The sequence below is a fragment of the Mirounga angustirostris genome, unplaced genomic scaffold, assembly GCF_029215605.1.
Source record: "Mirounga angustirostris isolate CCGP_5_RB_7025 unplaced genomic scaffold, mMirAng1.0.hap1 SCAF_9, whole genome shotgun sequence".
NCBI classification, from domain to species: Eukaryota; Metazoa; Chordata; class Mammalia; order Carnivora; family Phocidae; genus Mirounga; species Mirounga angustirostris.
Window position 1 is genome coordinate 100,222,465 of NW_026991717.1, and position 23,897 is coordinate 100,246,361.

General features: G+C 41.2%; 1 protein-coding gene and 1 long non-coding RNA gene across 6 annotated transcripts in view; both read left to right on the forward strand.

Annotated features, from left to right (window-relative positions):
• SAMD4A (sterile alpha motif domain containing 4A) overlaps window positions 1-23,897 on the forward strand; it is a 206,657-nt gene that overhangs the window by 7,377 nt on the left and 175,383 nt on the right. The gene's annotated exons all lie outside the window — the stretch shown is intronic.
• Window positions 1-23,897, forward strand: part of LOC135361619 (uncharacterized) — a 43,601-nt gene that overhangs the window by 4,414 nt on the left and 15,290 nt on the right. The window contains exon 2 of the long non-coding RNA XR_010405193.1: window positions 1-23,897. This exon is cut by the window's right edge and continues 15,290 nt beyond it. This is a non-coding gene — a long non-coding RNA (uncharacterized LOC135361619).

Consider the following 23,897-nt stretch of genomic DNA (forward strand, 5'->3'; position numbering starts at 1 on the left):
ATGACAGGAACTCTTCTATTCTAAAGGATTATCAAGAAGAGAGTGGAGATGACTTGACCCCCTGAAAAGATACAAGTCTGCCTCACTCCATCTTCTGCACGTCAGCTTTCTTCCATTCTTCATCATGTTGGGTCCTAAAAAAATTCAGTCGTGGCCCACTGTTCCTACGTAACTTGTCAACACTTTTTTTCCCTTCAGTTGGTAAATGCGAAAAGCAGAAGTCATTTTGTTGAACAAAATGTATAAGGACTTTATAGCTGAAGTACTTTCCACTTAAGGTGTCATTTTCTGTAGGTCAGTCCAGCATGACGGATGGCAGGTCATGCACATTTATGCCCTCTGTTGTGAAGAACTTGGATTTGGTTGTTTAGCTTGGGTGCTCAAGGGCTTCAGCAACTGAGTATGTGTTATAAACAGGTCCCGTGAAAGTGAGTAAGAGGCAGACAAACTTAACAGCAATCCAGTTGGTTTGTTTACGTTTCAATAAACAAAGCAGGGTGAAATGAGGGTCACAAGGACTTGAGAAGTAGCCAGAAACTTCCCAGTATATCCTGCACAGGTGTGAATCTAAAGAGAAGTGTGACAACACCAGAAAATACCTCTCTTCCTTGATCCGAAGAGAAATTTGGAGGTTTGCATCTCTGAGTGAACGGCTCTATATAACTCACCTGCTAGGAAAGGTGTGGCGCTCTCTTTCTTTTTTAAATACAGCTATTGCTTTGAGTTTTAGCCGGTTCCTTCCTTTCCCTTCCTCCTAATCATTCCTTCCAAGGCCTTCCTGAGTTCCACCAGTTCTCATAGATTAGGATGCAGAATCAGATGTCTCCTCTGAGCTATTTTTTGATTCTGTGGAAGCTGCCTGAGGCAGGAATCTCCCAAAGAAGGCAGAACTTGCAGAATGAGAGCCGAGCTTTCCCTCTCAGTGAGCTAGTCCGAGGCCAGGGCCTTGTTCTGAAGCCTGTATTCCAAAAGCTGGCGTAGGCTTTGGGACGCAATCGCTTGCTTTTATGCAGGAGCTCGTGACTCTGTGGGATTCCTAAGCTAGTTGTAGGGATTTGCTCCCACTCCACATAGCAACATTGTAATACAGTTTTCCTCATCTTGGTTTACTAGGGAAAAAAAAATCAATCAAATGATTCAGTGGGTTTTTTTTACACAGTAGGCGATACCATCAACTGGTACCTGGCAAAGAGTACTGGGTAAGAAATCGTGGTACCCAGTTCCTCATGACATATTCATTCACCAACTACCCGAGCAGAGAGGGAGGTCCATGTCAAAAGGTGAGTAGGTGTAATGATTCTTCTCAAGGAACTCACACTTGAGTTGTGGAGGTAAAACAAACATCAATATATATAATGGTTAGACCATAACCAGTTACTGAATACCGGGGTTCCCACGAGAGAACAGACCTGGAGCTGAATGGAAGGGAGAGAACAGGATGGGCTGGGTAGTGCAAGAAATTATGAGTGGAAGGAGTAAACCTGAATGTGTCTTTTGAATAAGCGCTTTAAGGCTCACACACTCCTTGCTTTTGTAGTATCTCTAACGCAGTTTTATTAAGGAAACCACACATATAGGGGGATTCTGTGCTTGAGCCATGAAAGGGGCAGGCTTCCTGGGCCTTTGAAGGATGAGTATGAGTACATTAGAGGTAGGGGAGCATGATGCCCGTTGTTCATCAGGAATGAATTCCTGGATGGAAGGAGTAATCCAAATACTTCTGTGATTTCTAACATTTAAAGGTAGGAAAATGAAACACCTGCTCAGCTAATATTTTTATCCCTAAAATTACCCATAAAATTATGAGACTTAGTAGTAGTTCTCTTGGCTCCTCCTAGCAGGATACTTTTATATGTTACTTGGATCAGAACACCTGTTCTTTTGAACAGGTGTAGGAAGAGACAAAAGTGACTTGGACTAGTTCTCAAAATATAATGTGCTCACAAATGGCTTGGGGATCTTTTTAAACAGAAAGCTCTGATTGAGGAGGTCTGTGTTTGGGATAAGGCCCAAGGTGATGGCTGCAGCTGCTTCAGGTCTGTGGACCACTCTTTGAGTGGGAAGATCGTAGACTTATTAGAGGTGGAAGGTTATTTAGAGGTAATTGGTGCACTGGCATTCAAGTGTTATGGATGTGTATCAGAAGATTTTTGTTTGCTACAAATGAAACTTCACATGAAAGCTTATGGGAAGTGGATGCCCCTCCCCTTTCCCACCTCCAACCCTAACTCCAAGGAAAGCAGTTTGAAGATCATCTCTGTCCAAGCACTGTGATTTCTTCCCCTGGCTCAGAGGCATTCGAACCATCTCTTCCAGCCCGAGATGAGTCTGGGTTTGAGGAAAGCAGCGCTGGGCTCTGTTGTAGCATTTCCCTGAGCTTTTTTGAGGTGCCCCTGCTGGAATTTCTAGGCATTCTAATGATCAGTGTCCCATGGAAAATGAGGCTCCAGGAGAGATTCGTTTTTTGCTGATGCTATGGGCTGTAAAGTGGAGCTGGAGAGAGCAGGAGTGTTAATTCCAGAGACCGGATGGGAGAGATCTCTTCCTACTTCCCCAGCGCTCTCCCATACAGCACAATCATCGGAATTTCTGAGGCAGCTCATCCTGATCTGTCAGTAGAAGTCAAGTGTTTGTGTGTGCAGCATAAATACATAGAGAACATTGACTTTCATTGTATACATTTCTGTGTGAGGATGTGCGCCCAATATGTGATGGAAATGTGTGACTAAAATGGTAATGCTGAACCCTCCCGAATTTCTGAAGAGCCGTAAAGGAATAGGGGAATCAGGACAACCTCGAGAAATAACATTGTCTCTGTTTGTAAAAGAAGAAAGCAGGGAGAAAGTAGGTTCTGTGCAGGGTCCTGTGAAGTTAACACTAATCTGGTGTCAGATACCAGAAGAGTAATTGAAACTTGATTTGAGAGCCTTTGGATGAGGAAATAGGAAGTGGCCTTGTTTTCCTAAGAAGGGAAAGAATGGGTCGTGGAGAACGAATGTCATTTCCTTTTTGATGGGAGAAGGGGAAAGGAATCGAGATAGCATAGAAGAGACTTCTATGTTCTGGGCAGATCACAGGAATTCTGGTAGCCATCCCCTATCTGAATTTTAGCACAGCCTTTGGCAAATCCCCTTGTTTCCTGCTGAATAAAATGGAGACGTGGAGGCTGGATCAGAGTCTAGCTATGTGCCTTCGAGTGGCTTCACTGACAGGCAGGCCTCGCTCCGGCCTCTGTCAGCCTTAAGGGGGGACTCTGGTGCTCTTCCTCAGAGCTCACATGTTCTAGCTACCTCATTATTCGTGTTGACGTGTGACTTAGCCTGGGGTCCCCAAGAAAGCAGAGCCCTAGGCAGGGGCTGGTGTTCAGGTAGTTTATGGAGAGCACTGATCCCGGGGACAGGAGAGGGTACTGCAGAGAGAAACGGAAGGAAGGAAAGCCAACACAGGATTACGTTATCCACCTTCACCGCCACTGAGCGTGCCTCAGAAGGGATAGACAGGCGGCATTTATCCATGGCTCCGCTCTCCCCTTGGTCAAGGGCTGCCCCAGGGTACCATGTTTCTGCACTACCCGGTTTGCACGTTGTGAGTGCTCAGCCTTGTCCAGGGTCCCGCACTGTGGTGTCAGAGAAGCCACAAGGCAGAAAGCTAGAGAGAAGTGGTACAACAGGCACGGTGGTGTCAGGTTATACCTGCCCAAGGCTGGTGGCTACAGCCAGGACTAGAGTGTAAACCCTGCTGAGAAGGTGCAGTTCTCAAATGCACAGATGAACCTCGGGGGATAGCTGGGGGCCTGATGACAGATTCGTGAGCCACATCCTTGAATATAACAGGATGACTGTTAAATCGCCGTAAGCAGAGCCCCTACATTTGTATCCCCTAGACCCCAGCTGGAAGGGGCACGGCCCCGCAGTAGCGTGCAGGAAAAGGACTTCTGGCTTTTAGTAGACTTAGAGTTTAGAAGGAATAATGACATGATGCGGTTGCCCCCAAAGCCACTAGACCTTTAATAATACATTATATGTATAATATAGTATATAATAATATTGTCTTCAGAAATAGGTCTTCTCTGCCGGCCAGGCTGCCCCTTGAGTCCGGGGAGCAGTTCTGGTGCACACTTTGAGGGAGATGGACAGGTGAGGATGTGGCCAGAGGAAAGAGGATGGTGGGGCCCTTGAAGAACCAGGGGAACATTTAGGCTGGAGAAAAAGGTACGCAGAGAACGTGACAGCTGTCATTGGTCCCTTGAAAATCTGGCTTGGAGTTGAGGGCTTTAATTCCGTATCTGTGTAGAGGATAGTATATAGAAGCTGAAGTTCCTTTAGCTCAAAGTAAAGAAGAACTTTATGATGGTTAGAGCTCCCAGACAGTGGCTTAAGCTGCCATAGGAGGCAGTGGCTGGGCTTTCACCAGGGGTGGGCGAGCATTCAGAACAGTGCTGGGCACCGAATAATGCTTCTCAATAAGACCGGCTCCTGGTTACCGAGTGCCTGCACATTACTGAATTCTTTGCATCCATTATCCCATGTATGCGTCCCAACAACCCTATGAAATGAGATAGGAACTGTCATTATTCCATTGGTCCTAGAGGAGACAAGCAGTCTGACTTCCAGACTATTCCACGTGCTTCCTCACTGTAGGGACCCTGTGGGTTTCTTTAAAAAAAGAAACTGTGACCTCTTCGATGATCTCCAAAGTCTCTTCTAACCTTATTCTATGGCTTAGGTGAATCAGGAATAAAGATAAGAAAACAAAGCTGTTGGGACCAGAGGAGAAAGGGAGAGAGATAATGAGTGAATGAAGAAGGGTGGTCTTAAAAGTCTTCTTCAGATTCTTTCCGGTGGATTCCTTCTCTACCTCTTGGCCTGTTGGTGCCCCCGATTTGTGGCTTTTGTTTAAGAAATACGTAGAGTGATTTTCTCTTCTTTTTTGAAGTAGGCAGTGAGGTGAGGTTGGATCACCATGATGAGTAGGGCCACCCTGTTTAAGAAAAGATGTAACGAACTGAATTGATCTCGTTTCTTTAGAGTCAGACAAGAACAGTGATAAAGCCCTGAGAGTGTCAGTTATTTATTAGCAAAGGTAACTCATAATTGCGATCTCTATCTCCAAATCTTTTTTTGTTTTTTTCTGTGTGGTTCTAAAAGTGACCATACGATATATTCTTTGTAGGGTAATAGCTACCTTTTCTTTCTTTTAAAAAATTTTTAAAAAGACTTTATTTATTTGAGAGAGAGAGAGGTTGAGAGAACAAGTGGGAGGAGGGACAGAGGGAAGAGCTGGCTCTCTGCTAAGCAGGGAGCCTGATGCGGGGCTCAGTCCCAGGACCCTGAGATCACGACCTGAGCTGAAGGCAGAGCTTAACTGACTGAGCCACCTGGCGCCCCTCTTTCTTTTTTTAAAAAGCACTTTCTATGTGTCGGGCACTGTGCAGATAGCTACACATATACACAACTGTTATCTCCAGTTATTGAACAGATGAATGATACAAAGAAGCAGAACTAATGGTTGTAAAAATTAAATATACTATATTGTAGTAATTAGATAATGTACTTATGACCCAGAGTTTAGCACATAGTAAGTGCTTATTAACTGGTTTCAAAATGTAAATCCACAAAGCAGATCTTATCTCCATTTTCTGGATGAGGGAGCTTAGGTTGAGAGCGGTTGGAAAGGTAACTAAGGTCCCTGAGTTGTTTCTGATCCAAAAGCCTGTATTGAGTCCTCACCACCACCTGAATGCTGCAGGGCTCTTCCAGTTCTTAGGTAAATAAAAATGTTGGCGGTTAAATGAAAAGTACGTAAGGATGTTTAATGATAATTTTAATAGGTTTCTCTCTGACATTTTAGAAATCTAATCTTGGAAGAATTCTTTTTGGCTTGTCCATTTTAATCCTATGTAGCTTGATATGGCTTGGCCTCTTCTTTCCATTGGCTTTTTTTTTTTTTTTTAATTAGTGAAAAGCATCGATTCATACATTTCCCTTTCTTTAAGGAAGACTTGTGGAACGGAGGCTTCTGCCGCCTGTGCATGAACGGGCAGGACTTGGGGAGGGAAACAGGCTCTGCCGGCTGCGGAGAGGAAAGAATGAGGAATGTGTTATCTAATAGCTCATGGCATCCTTGACGTTGACAAACTAGCAATTGATGAGCTGGATCAGGATCTCCTTAGGATCTGGAATTGGGCAAAGCACCAACTTGAGGGCTCTAAGTTAAAACAAGCTCTCCCATTGTTTGTAAATGGTAGAAAATTTCTGAAGATTAGTTTAGGAAAACATATGTTAACAGTTGGTATAAGAGTGAATCCTGCTTATTTCATTTTCTAATAGCCTGAAATTCAGGAGGTGGGACAGACTTTATCTATGGCAGCCCCTCTGTTGAAGATTTGGAAAGACTGAGGTCAGCTGGGGGTACCTGCCAGTGGGGAAGGTCTGCTGTTACCCTCGGTCACTTTCCGACCGTCGATGACCTAGACCTCGGTATCGTGCCATTTTCCTGTGGCTGCCACGGTCACCCCATTCAAGGATTATTTGATGCTCTCTTTACCTGAGTGTCAAAGGCTATTCATCAGGTTGGTCTCCTCGAAGTCATGTCCATAACCCCCTCCTTTTCGTTTCTTTACTCACAGTAAAGCACAGATTTGTTTTTATTGGAAGATGGCTGGTATTCGTATTTTGAAATACCAAAGAGTTACAGTGTAGAAAGGTTTGGCTTTATTTTAGCATCATCACAGTTCCATAACGTCCTCTTGGGGAATCTGACTTGGCCACTCTGGAGTCACTCTAAATCCCAGCAGAAAGCTAAGTGTTGTTCATGACTGTCCCCATGCCTACGGGAGGGATTTCATTCACTGGTTGGTGAAGCGTTCCTTTGCATGGTGCTGTGGTGGACCAAGCACAACTCCTCCTGAGGGTGTCCCCCGACCCCTTACGGCTTGCTGGCACCCTGCGGGTACCTCTTTTACCCCACCAGTCACAGGGGGTTGCCATCATCCACCTTCCAGGCTAGGCTGCGTCTTCCTCACTTTCCTCCGCCAGCACTTAATAGTGTGCATGGCACCTAGGTGGTCTCAGTATGTGTTTGTTGAAAGAATGGTGAATGAGTACAAAGAAATTGAACTCCTAGCCCTAGTCCACAAGGGGTTTACATCTTGGTTGTGAGAAAAACCTAACTGCAAAAAGATTTAATCATAAAGTAGGACGTGATGATAATCCCAGTGCTGTTACCAAGAGGTATGTGATGAAGACCAGAGGAGATGAGAGAAATAGATGCTGTCACTTTTCAGTCTGTTACAGAAGCCCCGGGTCGGGGTCTTGGCCTCCTTATTTAGAAGTGTGTCACCTTGTGAACATTATTTAAATTTGGAACTTCCGTTTCCTCATCTGTGAATGGAGTTGACCCTCTGAAAGTCACAGGGTTACTACCAGGACGAAGTGGGATTATACATGCAGATAGGACTTTGTAATCTGCATCACATTATACAAATGCAGGCTGGCATTATTCTCAAAGGACTCACTGAAACAGTGGGGTACAAAATTCAGGAATGTGAGTGTTTAAAAGGTCTAGGGAGAGATAAGCATGGCTTCTTTTTCCAGAGCTTTCGCTCACTAGCAAGATTCTCTTGGTGAACACTGGCCACCTCTGGGCCTGGAAAAACGCCTGACTCTGATGATTCGGTCAGGAGTTGGAGCCTCTGACCCGCAGTCCCCACAGCCTGGCCTGGCTGTAACTTGTCCAAGTTCCGTTTGTGTCCACTTTCATCCTTTTAATTGATTAGATTATTGGGTGCATTCTTTATGAGTATGAAGGTCTCAGATGTCAGGGCTAAAGAATGTCTTTTGGGGAAAACTACCTAAAATGCTGTGTTGTGACCATTGCACTTCCGTCTGCAGATGTCACAGTATGAGTGTTCATGAAGTCATTGAAGGCATAGGGACTCTATGCATAAATTGGCAGGTCTGGATTCTTTAAAAATTTGTGATAATTACGGTTTGGGTTTTGTTTTGTTTTGTTTTATTATTAAAGAAGTGACTCCTCATAAAAGTTGTTATCCAACTTAAAACCATTTAGTGGGAAACCTTTGCGTATTTTTGTATACCTCAGCTAAACAAGAAAATAATTATGCTTGGCTTTTTATTCTTTAATATTACTTCCGCCTTTACCTGTTGCCAAACAAGTGTTAGTTGGAAAAGGAGAATGGTTTCTTGTCATTTGTTTTTCACAAAACCTCCCTATTCTCACATTTCCTTTTTGTGGCAGAATGAGCTGTGATAGCACATTTTCCGGATTACTGTGGTACTTGCAGATGATCTGAGCACAGTTAAAATATCGAAATTGTGAGCTGTAAGGTCGAACTTGAACCTCCTATGTGATTCTGATATTTACGCTGCGGGTGGATTACATGGAAATAATTGTGGTGTGTATATTTGAGTTCATGGTATTGTAGACAGAAGTAATTTGGAGGTGAATCGCTGCTGTTGGTTTTCTTTCAGACTTTCCCCTCTTCTCATTGAGAGAGGTGAGACTTGCAGAGGTAAAACAGGAAATGCTTGGATATTTTGTTGAACTCCTCGAGAGTTAAAAAAGCAAGTGGTGTTCATCAGCTATGGTTTGGTCCTTGGGTGGAGTGGATATGGGTGTGTGAAGGCAAGTGAAGGAGGTGCCCCATGGTCCCCGGTGCTCCCACACCCCCTCTACACACCACCAGCTCAACACCTAGCATGCTGGGTTGCAATTGCTGTGTTAGCTGAGGAACTGTTCCAGAGTAAAGGAAACCTACAGAGAGGGGACAGCTAAGTGCAACATGGGGTTCTGGATTGGAGCCTAGATTGGGAAAAAAAACATTGCCATAAAGGATAGTGGGACAATTGGTGAAATTTGAATGTGGACTCTATCCATTATAGAGGATAATGGGGATAATATACAATTTAAAATTTCCTTAATAAAACTATACCTTGGTCACATCAGAAGATGTCCTTATTATTAGGAGATGCATACTGAAGTCTTTTGGGTTAAAGGAACCTGATGTCTGCAACTCACTCTCAAAGAGTTACATGTAAGGTGACAAAGATGAAAAATTAGTGAATCCTGGTGAAATGCATAGGAGAGTAGATTTTTTAAAATAAAAAGTTCAAAATGTTTACCTTTTTATATCAATATCCTGCACTGGAACATTGGCTCCCAGAGGGAAAGGCCTGTGTTTGAAGACCTTTGTGTAGGCTGCCAGATAAAATACAGGATGTCCAGTTAGTTAACTTTGAATTGCAGATACCCTATGAATCATGGGGGCATACTTAGAGCACGTATAGTGCTAAACAACTCTTTGTGGTGGATCTGCAATTCAAAATTAACTGGGGGTCCTGTATTTTTATTTGCTTGCATCCGGCAACTCTGCCCTAAACGAGCATTGCCCCTAGTTCCAGCAGGGCGACCTAGGAGGTGCTCCTCTGTTCGGGGAATGAATGACGCGTCTTTTCAGAATTCTGGTTTGTGGCTCCTATTGGATAAAACCCATTGTGTCTGAGCATGGAGCTGGGATTTAACCTGTTCTTGGACCTGATCTCCTCCTTGTCCTTCTCTCTTTGAATAATCTTTTCTCTTGGAGCTGCTTCACGCTTTCTCCATTTCTCTGTCGGTGGTGGAGTCAGCTGGGTTACATTTTATACTAAGTTACCCACCTCCTGACACTCCTGACAGTTTTAAGATCTTCTCCTAACACACTTGAGTAGAATGGATACTGGAATCTATTTTGACAGCTGTTGGAAATCCAGGCTGTTGCTACAGCAGGTTAAGGAGGTTATTTGTAACACTGATATTATTCAGTGAACTTTTTGAAAAGAGGTGCATGCTGCTCGGGCAAATAGTATTTTATAGAATTTTAAATGATTATTATGTTCACAGTTAAATTATCAAATACAATGGTCTTAGAAATTATACGCTTCGTAATATTTTCCATTAATTTTCCTAGTAATAGTGTATTACAATGCTCTCGATTACCAGTGCCCCTTAAAATGCAGATGTGGAGTCTTTAAATACAGCTAGTTTATTGCCAACTGTCCCATTGATAACCTTCCCCTTCAAAGCGACCTTTGAGCAATTTCATAAAGAATGAATATTTATAGTATTTTGTTGTTGAGCTGCTGAAAGAGGGGTCTATGCAAGTAACAGGTGGCTTCCGTTAGCCTGCTTTCACTGAAATGTGATTCAAATAAAGCACAGCATTATTTTACCATCGGAATTGTGATTAAGTGCTAGACTGACTTCATCTTCGGCAAATTGTATTTCAGTGTTGAGGTTTGGGTTTAGGGTGGGGTGTCTTGCATATGCGGGAGTTGGAAAGCTTACAGATAAGACATAGCAGCTGAGGGATAAAACATCCAGGGTCTTCTTTATGCAGCAGAGGAATTTTTTTCAGAGGAACTGTTCTACTGGGCTTTAGGCTTAAGGGCAACTGTTCAGATTAACCCTCTAGACTTGAGTTTTCTTTTATCTCGGGTCCAAAGCACTGAAGAAGTCTCTGTCAAATTAATGATCAGTACAGTACTTAGCACGTAGTGGGCACTAAAAGTAAAATTTGTTCGATGGAATGAACTAGATAATTATGTTTGGGTTATTATTTAACTTTTAATATGATTTAATTACTCGAAATAGAAGATCTTTCCATTACTGCCCTTTACCCAGTTGCTTGGCAACACAATTGTTAACATGTTTTCTGATTAAAATAAATATCCCAAGCTAAGTTTATACTAGATCAGATTATAATATAGAGAATTAGAAGCATTAAATGGATGAGATGGAATTTGACACAAAAGCTATTACTGAGAAGTCTATTTTATTAAGTGTACTTTCTCCTGTGTCTGAAAAGATTTATCAAATTGTGCAAATCAGATCCTAGCAAATTGGGTAGAAGAGTTCTTAAAAAGACAACATTCTTGGAAGAATTGCGTTTCTATGACAGAAAAATTGAAAAAGGGAGAAAATCACATAAATAGCACCTATGATCCTGTTTTTCCTTTTATTGAATTCATTTCGTCTTCTTTCCTAGCACAAATACACAAATAAATTTGTTTACACACATACACAAAATTAGGACCACATGAACATATTGCAGTATCTATGTGTTTATGTGCTGTTCTGTGAAAAAATCTATTTAAACTATCTGTTTAAACTGAATATGTCATTCGTATATTACTGCATCACCATGGATTTTCTCACAACAATATTTTTAGTGACTGTATAGCATTTCACGGTATGGTTGTGCCTTCCATGGTCATTTAGGTTATTTCCAGTTGCTTGCAATTCTGTGATAAACATCCTTTAAAACATGGTTATTACTTTGCATCTCTGCCTATAAGTGCAATTTCTGGTCACACACTCTTAAAATTTTGTATGTAGTGTGTTAACCATATCATCCTTCTGAAAGTTTGGCCCAATGAACGTTCCTATGAACATTTAAGTACTGACTTCCGTACACTTTTTTCTACAATGGCTATCACTAAAAACAAACAAAAGACATCTTTTTGATAGGCTCTTATTATTTTCAGGTGCATTTCTTTGATGGTACTTTTCTCTATATTTATGGTCCAGTTGTGGTTTTTATTCTCTGTCTCCTTTTCCTTGGGGGCATCTGTTTTTACTTTCTAATTTATGAACACTCTTTCTTATATATGTTTTTTTTCCTTTCCATTCTTATAGTGTGACTTTGCTGGGAAGTGTTAAATTTTGATGCAGCCTGTTGGTAGGAAAACGATTTTTGAGAGCAAGTGATATTTCTATCAAAAGCTTATTTTTCTCCCCCTGTGCGGTGTCATTTAGTTTTCCAGAAGGAAGGAAGAAGTAACTGCTCAGTTTTACTTTAATCCTCTCAGGAAGGTTTTAAGTTATTAAAATGTATACAGCTTATATATTAAGAATCAAGACATTTCTGTATTTGCATTGTCTGAACAGCATGTCAAAGAGCTCAAATTAGTACTTTATCCTGGAAAGTTCTCATTTTAGAGTTTGGTCTGTTTTATGCCAACTTAAGACACATTAGAGGTGGGACAAAGGTTAAAATGGATCAATGATTTATTGTGTGTGAAATTTTCTAAAGACAGACTAATTTATGTACTCATCTATCAGGAATGCCTACAGATGTATAGAAACAATGACAGCTACGGGCCTATCAAAACTGATGGTTTTCTGATTCATAGAGAGACCTGCTGGGTCAAAAAGCCTCATTTCTTCACTCCAATGTGTGGGAAACTTATAGTCATATGTAGTATGGATACTTATGTTGGATTTTCCATGTAGATATTTTCCTGGTCTATTCTGCATCAAACTTATTTTACCAATTTAAGTAGCAAGACTCAACTGTAAGCAAATTTATTTGAGGCCAAATGATATTAACATCAATTAGAGCCAGTGATTCTCAGTATGGGAAGGACATATGTCTTTCCAGGCGGTAATAAGGTGGTTTGTGTCATTCATTTATTCAAAATTTTTATTTTGTGTCTATTCAGAACTATGTTTTTTATGGGAAGGAACACATACCATGTTAGAAGATGAAGATACAGCTGTATGCAAGGCATAGCATTTCCCTTCATTTGAAAACAAATTCCATTCCTTTGATTTTGTTTTAATCATGATATATCTTAACTTCAGTTTTCAAATAAGACAGGAGTTCCCTCTGATTGCTCTTTCCCTAGATGTCTGCACAAATCACTTCTTTACATCCTTCGGGTCTTTATATTCTCCTCAGAGAAGCCTTTCTAACCACCTTCTTTAAACCCCTTACCCTGATTTACTTAAGGCATCATGTTCATCACTGTAAGATGTATTACATTACTTATCTGTTTGTCATCCGAACGCCCCCCCCACTAGAATGTAAAGCCCATGAAAGAAGGGTGTTGTTAGTTTTGTTGACTTTCTTTCCCCAGCATCAGAAAGAGAACATCAAATATTGCAGGCATGCAAATAAGTATTTGTTGAATGAATTATTTCACTGAATATTTCCGTGCCTGTGGTGTGGTTGACACTGTGGGTGGTGGAAAGTGCTATGACGAAAAATAAAGCAGGTTAAGGAGACAGAGAGTTCTTAAAAATGTCTATTTGAAAAGGGCCTGGGTTATAAAAGGTGGGAAGACACGGGTAAGGCCAGTTTATCTTCCCTTTTCTTTCTCCTGAGTGTCTTTGAGTCGTCCCCTTTCCTCTCTCCTAGCCACATCATGGCCACTCCGTCAGTCCTGCTGAGTCTCTCGAAGGAGTCACACCACATTCTTTTCATGCCTCACTCCAAGCTGACCTTCCCACTTGAATGGCATGAAAACCCAAATGTGGTCAACTCTTGAACATTGTACTTCCCAGACTCCCAGGCGACAGGGTTTGTAGTAGCTAGCTCCTTCCGGAAGTCACCAAAGGCTACCTTAGGGGTTGATAGATAGTCAAGTGTTAGTAGGCATTCACAGATACTTTTATTACAGTTTTCATTTTCTGTTCACATGATTCTGAACTTAATTTCTTTGACAGATGCATCGTAGATGCATCTCTTTCACTCGGTTGTGTAACTTGTCATTCAAATCTTCCAAGATCTCAGTTTCTTTTTTTTTTTTTAAAGATTTTATTTATTTATTTGAGAGAGAGAGAACAAGAGAGAGCACATGAGAGGGGGGAGGGTCAGAGGGAGAAGCAGACTCCCTGCCGAGCAGGAAGCCTGATGCGGGACTCGATCCAGGGACTCCAGGATCATGACCTGAGCCGAAGGCAGTCGCTTAACCAACTGAGCCACCCAGGCGCCCTCAGTTAGTTTCTTTGAAAGGCAGAAGGGTAACACCCCAGAGAGAATGGATGAGGGGCTGTTTTTTTGGTTATCGCCGTGACTGGATTTTTAGCACCTGATGATAGGATACCCAGCATCCTACAATGCAGGAGAGAGCCATGCCCAAGAGAAATTGTCCTGCCTAGAATGCCAGTGGTACCCCCAGCAAGAAATGCTGATTCTGTCCCAGTGGTTCTCAGCAATACTGGTTGTGGTCTCAGCGGGGTACTTCAGAAATTTGTGGGATGTTGTTGGTTTTCACAACATTAAGGCGTGATTTACTAGTGGCATTTAATGGGCGATGATGCTAGAAGCCCTGCAGTGCACAGGGCAGTCGCCCACACCGGAGAATTGCCCCATTGGCATTCAGATGTCCACCAGGCAAGAGACGTGAAAAGCCCCATTGATGATTATCAGAGCCTACAGCCAACTGTGTAAGCAAAAGGTGTTTTTTGGCACAATTTAAGTAGATGGAAGTGCGTATTCTGTTTGCTTTGAGACTTTGCCAAGAGTTGCTTCCCGTGTTGGCACCATGACCTGTGGTTTGTAATTGGCATATACGTCTGCCTGTGTAGCTTTGCCTCGTGATGGTTGCAGAGGGGCAAGGATCTGACCACTTCGTTATGTCTTCTAAAGATCTCGTGCCTGAAAGTGTACATATCATCATTATGTGTGTTACAGTTATAAATTATTTTCCTTTTATTTCTTTTTTATATCATAGGTAGGCCATAACATTGATTTCTTAGAATTATGTGTAGCTTAGATTATATTATCTGTGATTTTCATTACAAGATTACAAAAGGGGCATGGAGTCTGATGAGGCTGAAATCCTTCATTCTAACCTGATTTGGCAGCTCCATTTCTCACTAGTCTATATGAACCCTGTTTCAGCCAAAATGATTTGCTGTGTGTTCCACATTTTCTCTTGCCCCATGTATGCCTTAAACTCAAACTTACCCTCTTCCTCCAAGGTCCTTCCATCTCCCCTTCTATAAATCCCACTCGTCCATCAGAGCCCAGTCTCCGGTAGCCTAATGAGGTCATCATTCTTCAACCACTAGGCTCTGTGACTTTTTTTTTTAAACTACTGTAGCACTTGTAAGAGCACCTCATTCAACACGTGTCTTCAGCCTGGTAGCATTACATATCTTTTTATGTTGAAGTTACCTCCTCAAATAGCTTGTAAGCTCCTTTCAGATGGTCAACTTGATTTGGTCTTCTTTTGATCTCATGCAGTGTCTAAGAATCCATTATGTGTAGGCAGCTCATTCTCCTGAGCTGTACTCTCTTGTCTTCTTTTTTTCCCCAAATATGAATTCTTCCCTGTCATTTTGCTAATTATAAAAGTAAAATCTATTCATCGTTAAGACATTTTTAAATATGGAAAAGTAAAAGAAGAAAATAAGAATTATCATTGATCTGCTATCCAGAGCCACGCATTGCTATCATTTTAGAGCATTTCCTTCTAGGTTGTCTTCTCTGTGTATATGTATGTTTTTTTACAAAATTAAAATTACGTACTTTCTATAGTTTGTATTTTACTGTCTTCACCCATTTAGCTTAATGTTATATCATGAGCATTTTCCTGTGTCACTAAATAGTTTTAGAAACTGTATTTATATAAAACATATTTTATGGAAAATTTAGGCATAAAAATAGAATAATGTGATAAATTCCTAGATGCCTGACGTTCAGCTTCAATAGTTATCAATAGTATGCCATTCCGAATATGTAGTTTATAATGGATGCATACCGTTTCATTGTTTGGATGATACATAATTTATTTAACCCTTTCTCTGTTACTGAAAATTTCAGTTTTCTGTAATTTTAGATGCTTATGTTTTTGTACTTCTAGTCATAATTATTATTCTTGCTCTCTGGAGAACCTAATTAATTTCTTCATTATTAAGTAATTCTGATTATTAGCAATTTTGTATTCTGGGATTTTTATTGTATTTCATATCTGTGACTGGTTTCACAATCATTTTTCTTTTCTCCATCCATCAGGTATTCTTGCATTAGCCAGAATGGGTCTTAAGTGAATTACAATAACAAGTCATGTTTTTCTATTCTTCTTTTAGAGGAAAGATAATTTTAAAAACCCAAAACTGGCAATGTAGGAGATGGCATTTACTTTCTAGGTATCTTAAGGGGCAAGCACAAGAAGGAAAGAGAAAATGGTTTCAGGAGAAACAATATCTGGCAAAATATAATCTTTGCCCAATGGAAAATTATTTTTTAAATGCTTAATTTTGCTTAAGAAATGGATGAAATGGTGAGCATCTAAACAAAAGTGCACCTGAACCAATATGTGTATTTCTTGAGCTGATTTAAATGTACATTTTAACACGTATATTTGGTATTTTTAAAACACAGCATCTTTATTTTTTTTTTTTTAAAGATTTTATTTATTTATTTGACAACGAGAGACACAGCGAGAGAGGGAACACAAGCAGGGGGAGTGGGAGAGGGAGAAGCAGGCTTCTTGCAGAGCAAGGAGCCCGATGCGGGGCTCGATCCCAGGACCCTGGGATCATGACCTGAGCCGAAGGCAGATGCCCAACAACTGAGCCACCCAGGCGTCCCTAAAACACAGCATCTTTAAATGGAGAGTTCCAGCGTGCAGCTTCTCTTTCATAGAGGTACTTTCTCAGGCAGTGGAGAGAGATGCTTTCCTTAGATATGGCCCGTCGTGAGCCGTGGGAGGATGAGCGAGCGGGGAATTACATGGACAGTGTGATTACTCGTGCCCTTGCCCTGATGGGAGTTCTTCTGCGGCACCTGCTGAAATTTCTACACCAGGTCATATACACAAAGATGACTCATGTGCCTACCTACTCTGAGAAAATGTCTTTGTTTCTTCTATTACAAAGTAAAACATGGTTGCTGTAAAAAAAAGAGAGAGAGAGAATGGGTTTTCAGCGATTTATAGTAGAGATGTATAGAAAAGTGAGAGAAAGTGGAAGTATCCCATAATCCACACCCCTTCCCGCTCTTGGCCGTGCTGGATATGCTCATTTTGATTCCTCTGGCCCATATTAGCATATATTATCTGCATAATCCACAGAACAAAAGTGTTACTTTTTGAAATGCTAGTGTAATCAGGAACTTTGAAGTATGCAGACCACATGCAGTTTCTCCTCATTAGAGGTAAAATGATAAGCAGAAATAACAGGACAGAATTGGTTACATATGGAAAACTACAGCAGAAGGGGAAGCTTAAGAAAAGGAAGGCGTAAGAACCCAATAATGAAGACGGTAGAATTTTTGCATGTGGAATCCCACTTTGTTCATTCGTTAAAAAAACCTACTCTGTGCTATGAGCTGTATTCAGTATTAGAGATACAAACTTGTGAAACTTGCCCCTGTCAGCTCTTTTTGGTGTTTTGCACATGCTTTCCCATCCTTCTGGAATACTTTCCTCTCCTCTATCTGACAGCGTCTTTCTCATCCTTCATGTCCCAACACAAAGGTCACTTCTGATGTCCAGCCTTGTTAGCCCTACCGACTGACTTCGCAGACCCCTCCCAGCTCACGTTTGAACACCTCTCCAATACAGCATTACTTATTGTCCTATAAGTACACAATAGTACAAATGTTGAATTCCTCTCATATATTCTTGGCTGTAGGGTCAAAATGAATACATAGTACGTGCTCAATATCAATAGATAGATAGATAGATAGACAGACAGAAGGAGCATATATTTATTGAATAAATGATTGATTGAATTAAAAAGCTAGTAATGTGGACCAAAATCTTTACATTCCATACTACAATACAAGGAGTCAAGGAGCAATGTTAAGAGTAGAGGGACAGTCTGATGTCCTTCTTAATATAGACTTTAAGTGTATGATACTTGGATATTGAGACAATTGGATTAAGCAGAACACCTAAAAGTGTTTAATGGGGTTAAGTGGGAAGAAGAGCTTCAATATAATGTATTTTAGTGGCACATCTCATTCAATATTATTTAAGAATTGTTAACTGTCTTATTATTTAAGAATCTTTGCCCCGTGATCCTATATGATTTCCAAATTGTATTTTTAGTGGGAGGATACTGGTTTTTGCCTTCTGTGTTAACAGGTCAGGAGTGGGAACTGCTAATCTAAAGGTTTTCGTAATTCAGAACTATGATTTAGAAACTAAAGTTCATGTAAGGTTCAAGAAATAATATTTTTTTCAAGAAAAAAAATGGTGTCAAGGTAGCCTTAGTAGCGGATCTCTTTCCTCTATGGAATTAGATTCACAGGTCTGGAAGGAAGGGATCTTGATCTCGTCTGTTGAGTATTGTAACTAGATCATGGTATGTGGCCTGAGAAGATGGATTGGGCAGGTCCTGGCAGGAAAGACGTGGCTCCCTTGAAAGGGAAAAGGAGGAAATAAAGTGACTACTAACAAAGGCAGGGGTCAGGGAAATCCACAAGTATCTTAGAGTTAACAACAACAGAATGTCATTACCCCTGACAGGAGCTGTGGCCTTCGGGCAAAGATTGCAGTCACTGCCAAAGCAGCCCAGGAGGGCAGGAGCCAAGGGGATAAATATTGCCACCTGTGTCTCTTCCCTCCATTCAGTTTCTTACTGGCCATTCCATCGGATGACCCAAATGGACCTCAGAAAGCATGGAACCAAGAGATGTAGTCTCAGGAGAGTAGACTCCTAGGGCATAGATCAGGGTGCAAAGTGGAGGAGAATGGATCTGGAGGGGCAAATGGAGAATATCTAGACAGTGGGGAAAATCTTCAAGTTATGAAAAGTGACCTTCCTTGTCCATAGCATTCATGTGTTCATTTGAAGGGTTAACTAGGGTGCTTCATTTGTTAGGATTTTTTTGCTTGTAGACTAACCTCTAAATCAGATCTTGTGAAGGGGAGCCCCATGCAGAAGTGTTTTGTTTGGTTCACACAGTGTTTTCTTTTAAATACCAACAAATGGCAAACTATAGTGCCTTTGGGGAGATTCACATCAAAGTCTGAGTCTCATACTTCTTTTGACAAATGGAAAATTTGGCAGCACTGAACATGCATTGGGAACAATCTGCCAAGTTTAGTAGGAGCTGCCCCTTTAGACAGGTAGGAACTCTTCATTTTGCCTCAATCCCCACCACCCCCTATTGTAGTCTTAAACCCACATGGCTTCTGCCTGATATCTGTAGACTTTTGAGTTTGTGACCCTTGGCCTCAACAAAGCACTTTAGAGAAGGAAGGATAGATAAGTCACACTTAACCTAGAAAGACAGTGAACTCTGTCTTGGAAGATGTGCTTCTCTACAAAGGGAATAAAGAGACAGGGAGATTAATCTTGTCCCTGGAGACACAGTCTGAGTGTTTGTTAGACTACCTAGGAGAAGGTTTTGCTAGATACATGAAGTTCAGTTGGATTTTTTAGGTCAGTCTCTGTGTTTACCTTTAAACTTTTAATTCTTTTCCATAGAACAAAGATTGTTGAATGGAATATGTTCCAGCTTATTCCTTATTTCAGTACAAGAACATGCTAGGAAAAGAGAAAGCCTGAAATGGGAAAGAAAGAAAGAAAGAGAGCGAGAAAGTAGAGAAAAAGCAGGTAAACTGTAATCTGATATAAACAACACTGTCAGGAGCATCCTGTTCCTTATAGTTTTGCCTGATTTCTTTTTTTTTTTAAGATTTTATTTATTCATTTGAAAGAGCAAGTGAGAGAGAGAGAGCGAGCGCTAGAGGGTACAAGCCAGGAGGAGGAGCAGAGAGAGAGGGAGACTTCCCACCAAGCAGGGAGCCCGATTCGGGGCTTGATCCTAGGACCCCGGGATCATGACCTGAGCTGAAGGCAAATGCCCAACGGACTGAGCCACCCAGGCACTCCTGTTAGCCTGATTTCTTTAGCATAAATTCCTAGAAGAGGAATGGCTGCAGTAATGTGCATTTAAATTTTTGATAGACAGTCCCAAACAGTATACCTGTTTGTAAGACCTTTAATTCTTATTGTCAAATTGCCCTATCTATCTGGAGTAATAGACAGTGAGGACTCAAATAAGGACATATAACCCAACGTAAAGGCAGCCTGTTAGATGTTTATGATAGGAACAGACTACATTTTTACCTACTAGGACCATATATTGTAAATAATCTCAGCACTTAAATTTTGGAGTTTTTAAAAAAAAAAAAACTGTAGGTAAGATAGAGACTACCAGTTTTGCATGATAATTTTTTTTCTCTGCTCTATGAGAAGATTTTTTTTTTTTAATACTATACTGCTTAGACTATATCAAGAGAAATGGGCTCTATTATCCCTATGATAAAACATTGGAATTAGAAGAGCTGAGTTTTAATTCTGGCCCAGCTGTTTCTCTGTTTATATGATCTTGGACGGGTTAGTTGACTTGTCTTAATCTTCTCATCTATCCAGTGGAGAAAATACCATAATTGATTCAAAGTGTTACTGTAAGAGCTAAATAATACTATCGATGAAAATATAGAGTATTTTGTAAACTGCAAAGCAATATACAAATTTCTCAATATCATTAGTAACACTATAATAGTAATACTATTCCTAAATTTTTCTGATATAGTTCCTTCTGGTTACTCCCAAGGTTACAGATTAATTAGCTGGATGGACATTCTCTTGTAACTGTGTGCCTCTTTTCTTTTAAAACACTGGATCTCTCTATCTGAAAGGAAAATTTCAGGAGAATTTATGAACTTGCAGTCTTGGAACTTGGAGAGAAGAGACACATATTCCTGCATATTCCCAGATCATTAATCCTACTTTTAATTCTGCTCCCAGCCTTGTACCACATCATTTCCTAATGATCAACTGCAGTGAGTAATAACAACCTTTGGGCAGATCAAATTTCAGTTTTAAAATCCAGGAAGCAAAGCTGTGCTTTGGTCTTTCTCCTTTTTAAATTATAGCTAAATGTTCTTTTTCTCTATTTAGGCAAGTCGGATGCCTGGTTTCCGCCAGACCAAAGGGAAGCCAGGCCCCTCTTCTGTGTATGTCACTGTCATAAACCCAGAGGGTCTGGGCTTATGAAGCAGCTACTTATGAAATAATGTTTTGGCACTGAATGCCTCACACCTGAAATTAGGATCTTTGGAAGACGTTTTCCGGGGTTTTGTGGTAGTGGTTGTTGCTTTTGTTTTTCTTTTTATGTTTGTTCCTATAAGATCTTTATGATGAAGTATTTCTAGTATTTCAATAGACCTAGCTGCTTGGAATCTGGTGAATTGTCAACAGGATATATTTTCTCTCAGAATTTGTTATTCTGCTGGAACCATGCTGTGGTGCTTTTGTGATTGAGTTAGCCACCAGATAACCCCTGCCCTTAACTTTCTGCATTAAAATTGTTTCTCTCTGTCATCCAGACGGTGGGTTGGTATTTCTCAGGTAACTGTTTAGCATGTAAAGCTTATTAAAAGCTTGCTACTGAAAAATAATAGGGCTCTTGCCTGTAGGAGCCATTACAGAAGGTGAGAGCCCCTTTTCTGGTAAGAATTCGGGTTAGGACCCTTCATTTCCCCAACAGAACATCAGCTGATAGTACCTATATGCTGCACTTGAAATGCTCGAGCAACCTTGTCCTTGAGCAAGACAGCTTGCAGGGCAGGTTAGTCATGAGTTACTGTAGGTTCTCGAAGAGCTTCCATTTTATCATAGTAGCACCAGTAAACAGCTTGCCCAGACTATGTTAACCAGCCATGCACAGATACCCCTTTACTGAGCTGCATTTCAGTATCTGGCCTTTGGCTTCACCCAACAGTCAAAGAAAGAAATGGCCACCTGGCTTCAGCTGAAATCACCGTTCCTTATTTCTAACTTATTTTGTGGAGGGACTATGCCATAAATTCCTCTTTGAGCTCAGCAGTAGAAAATGGACGTTCCTTCCGACAAATCCATCTGCTTCCACGTTTATGAAATTGAGAATTCATAACCTATCATGTTCCCTTTTTAGCTTTGGTTTCCTAAGCTCAGAGCCAAAATTAGTGCTTCATTACAATAACTCGTCTCCATTTCCTGGTAGTTATCTCTTTCTTCCATGTGGATTAGCTCTTCTTTTCTTTATTTCAGTGATCCTGTACATGTGTTTATTTTAAGCCATTTTAAATCCTTTATGGAAGTAGGTAGAGTTCAGATTATAAATAAAATGGTATCGCTCCTATTATTGTCACAGTCACATTATTGATTTGTGTTTGGCGTTAGTCTCCTGCTTCCCTCTGAACTTCTCCTTTATCCTTGCTGATTTGCTCATATTTGGATGGGGATGAAAAACCAGACTAGGAGCAAAAAAAGGATATGATCCTCAACAGAAACCTGACAATATTTTTATAGTTTAAAGTATAAGGTTATAGGGCTCACTGTACAAATATTTTTATTTTCATGTGAATCAGAGAGCTATCACTTGTCTTAGATACAGCAGAGGGGTTAAGGGTGTTTGGTTAGGGGACTTTGTTCAGGTTAAATAGTGGACTTCATGGCCAAAGTCTCCCCTGCAGCCCTCAGTGTTAGAATTATGAAGCGCTTTTCAGTTGAATCTCATATCTGGGTTTAGAGTTGCTATTTTAGGCAGAAACCAGGGCTGATGACGTGGAGAAAAGAGTCTGACTTTTGGGATACTCTGACATCACTATCCATAGGAACTGATGCGTGAGAACTGGGATTGGAAAGCTAGTCTGGCTAAAGGGACTTAAAGACTTTGGGATAAGATGACAGTTCCAGGTTATTGGGTAAAGAAGAAAACTCAAAAGACATCTGGCAGTAATGGTGGGGAGAACATCAAGCAAAAACCATGTAGAAACAAAGGGAAAAGCAAAACAGAGACAGCAGGATCCTGAGATCCAGGTCGTACCACAGACTTCCTCTCTTCTCTCGCTGAGTCTCAGCTGGGCCCGGGGAGGGCTTGCGATTTAGCGGGTGGGTGGCACAGTTGGCCATAGATTAGGTCACCACGGAATAAGTACCCTCTTTACTTGGAACATCTTTCCAGGGCTGGACCATTCCTTTAGGGTTAAGTGAGAAGTCGCTGTTCAAAGAGGAAGCACATCCATGTGCTGCTGCATTTTTTTAAACCAAAATAACGTATTTGCCTATTGCTAGAAGCCTGCCCTTTTAAAAACAAAAAGACTGGCACAGACAATGGCTTTTGGGGATGAAGATACTTCCCTTTGTGTCTGTTCTAGTCAAGCCTCTTCTGGTTGCATGGAACAGAAACCATCATGAGCTAGCTTAAGGAAACGGGGGTTTAGTGCAAGTACGTGAATATGTTCTCGGGAGAGTGATGCGAGACTTCCATGGTCAGGAACCTTCCCAACCTCAGGGGAGCTAGAATTGGGAGGCTTTTTTGGGACTCAAGATAGCTACGTTCTCGCTTTCTCTTTCCCTTCATTGTGTTTGTCAGGCTAAATGTTTAGGTCCTTGTTACTGCAAGTGCAGACTGGGGACCGGCAGCAGGGACATCCCCTGCAATCTTGTAGCAATGCAGACTCTCAGGCCCCACCCCAAATCTGAATTGGCATTTTAACAAGACCTCCGGTGATGTTTGCACATGAGGGTTTGAAGAACTTGGTGTAGGTCCCTGGCTATTTATAGAGCTGTTCCCTTTACTCGGGTGCCCACTCCAATGTCATCATCCTGGATGAGGGGCTGGGCAGGGCCATGTGACAAGCATGACCTTGGCTGGGGCTGTGGGAGGGAGAGGCCAGGCTGGCTCATCTTATACACCATCTAAGACTTTCGGGCTTTCCTTTAACTTGTAGCATCTGTTAGGACCATGGTTGGTTCCCAATTGCCGAGACATAGTTGGTGGAGAAATTTTGTGATTTATTTAAGACTAAATAAAACTGGTTGTAGCGCCATTACTACCTGAAAATGTCATTGTTTTGCTTATATCTTACGTTTTATTGGCTTTTCAAAGATAATTAAACCTGAAAACACTGTAGACTAAGTATAGTTTAGGCAGTTGTATGAATAGGAGTTTTTAGCTCTACATGAATGTACTCAGGTGGTTTAACGACAGCTACGTCTTCCTTCCAGCTAGGAGACACTGATCAGTGCTAACGTTTACAAAGCTCTGTCTCTCTCACATGGAGTCTCGTGTGCATACCTCCAGCTCCCATCATGCCCATTAG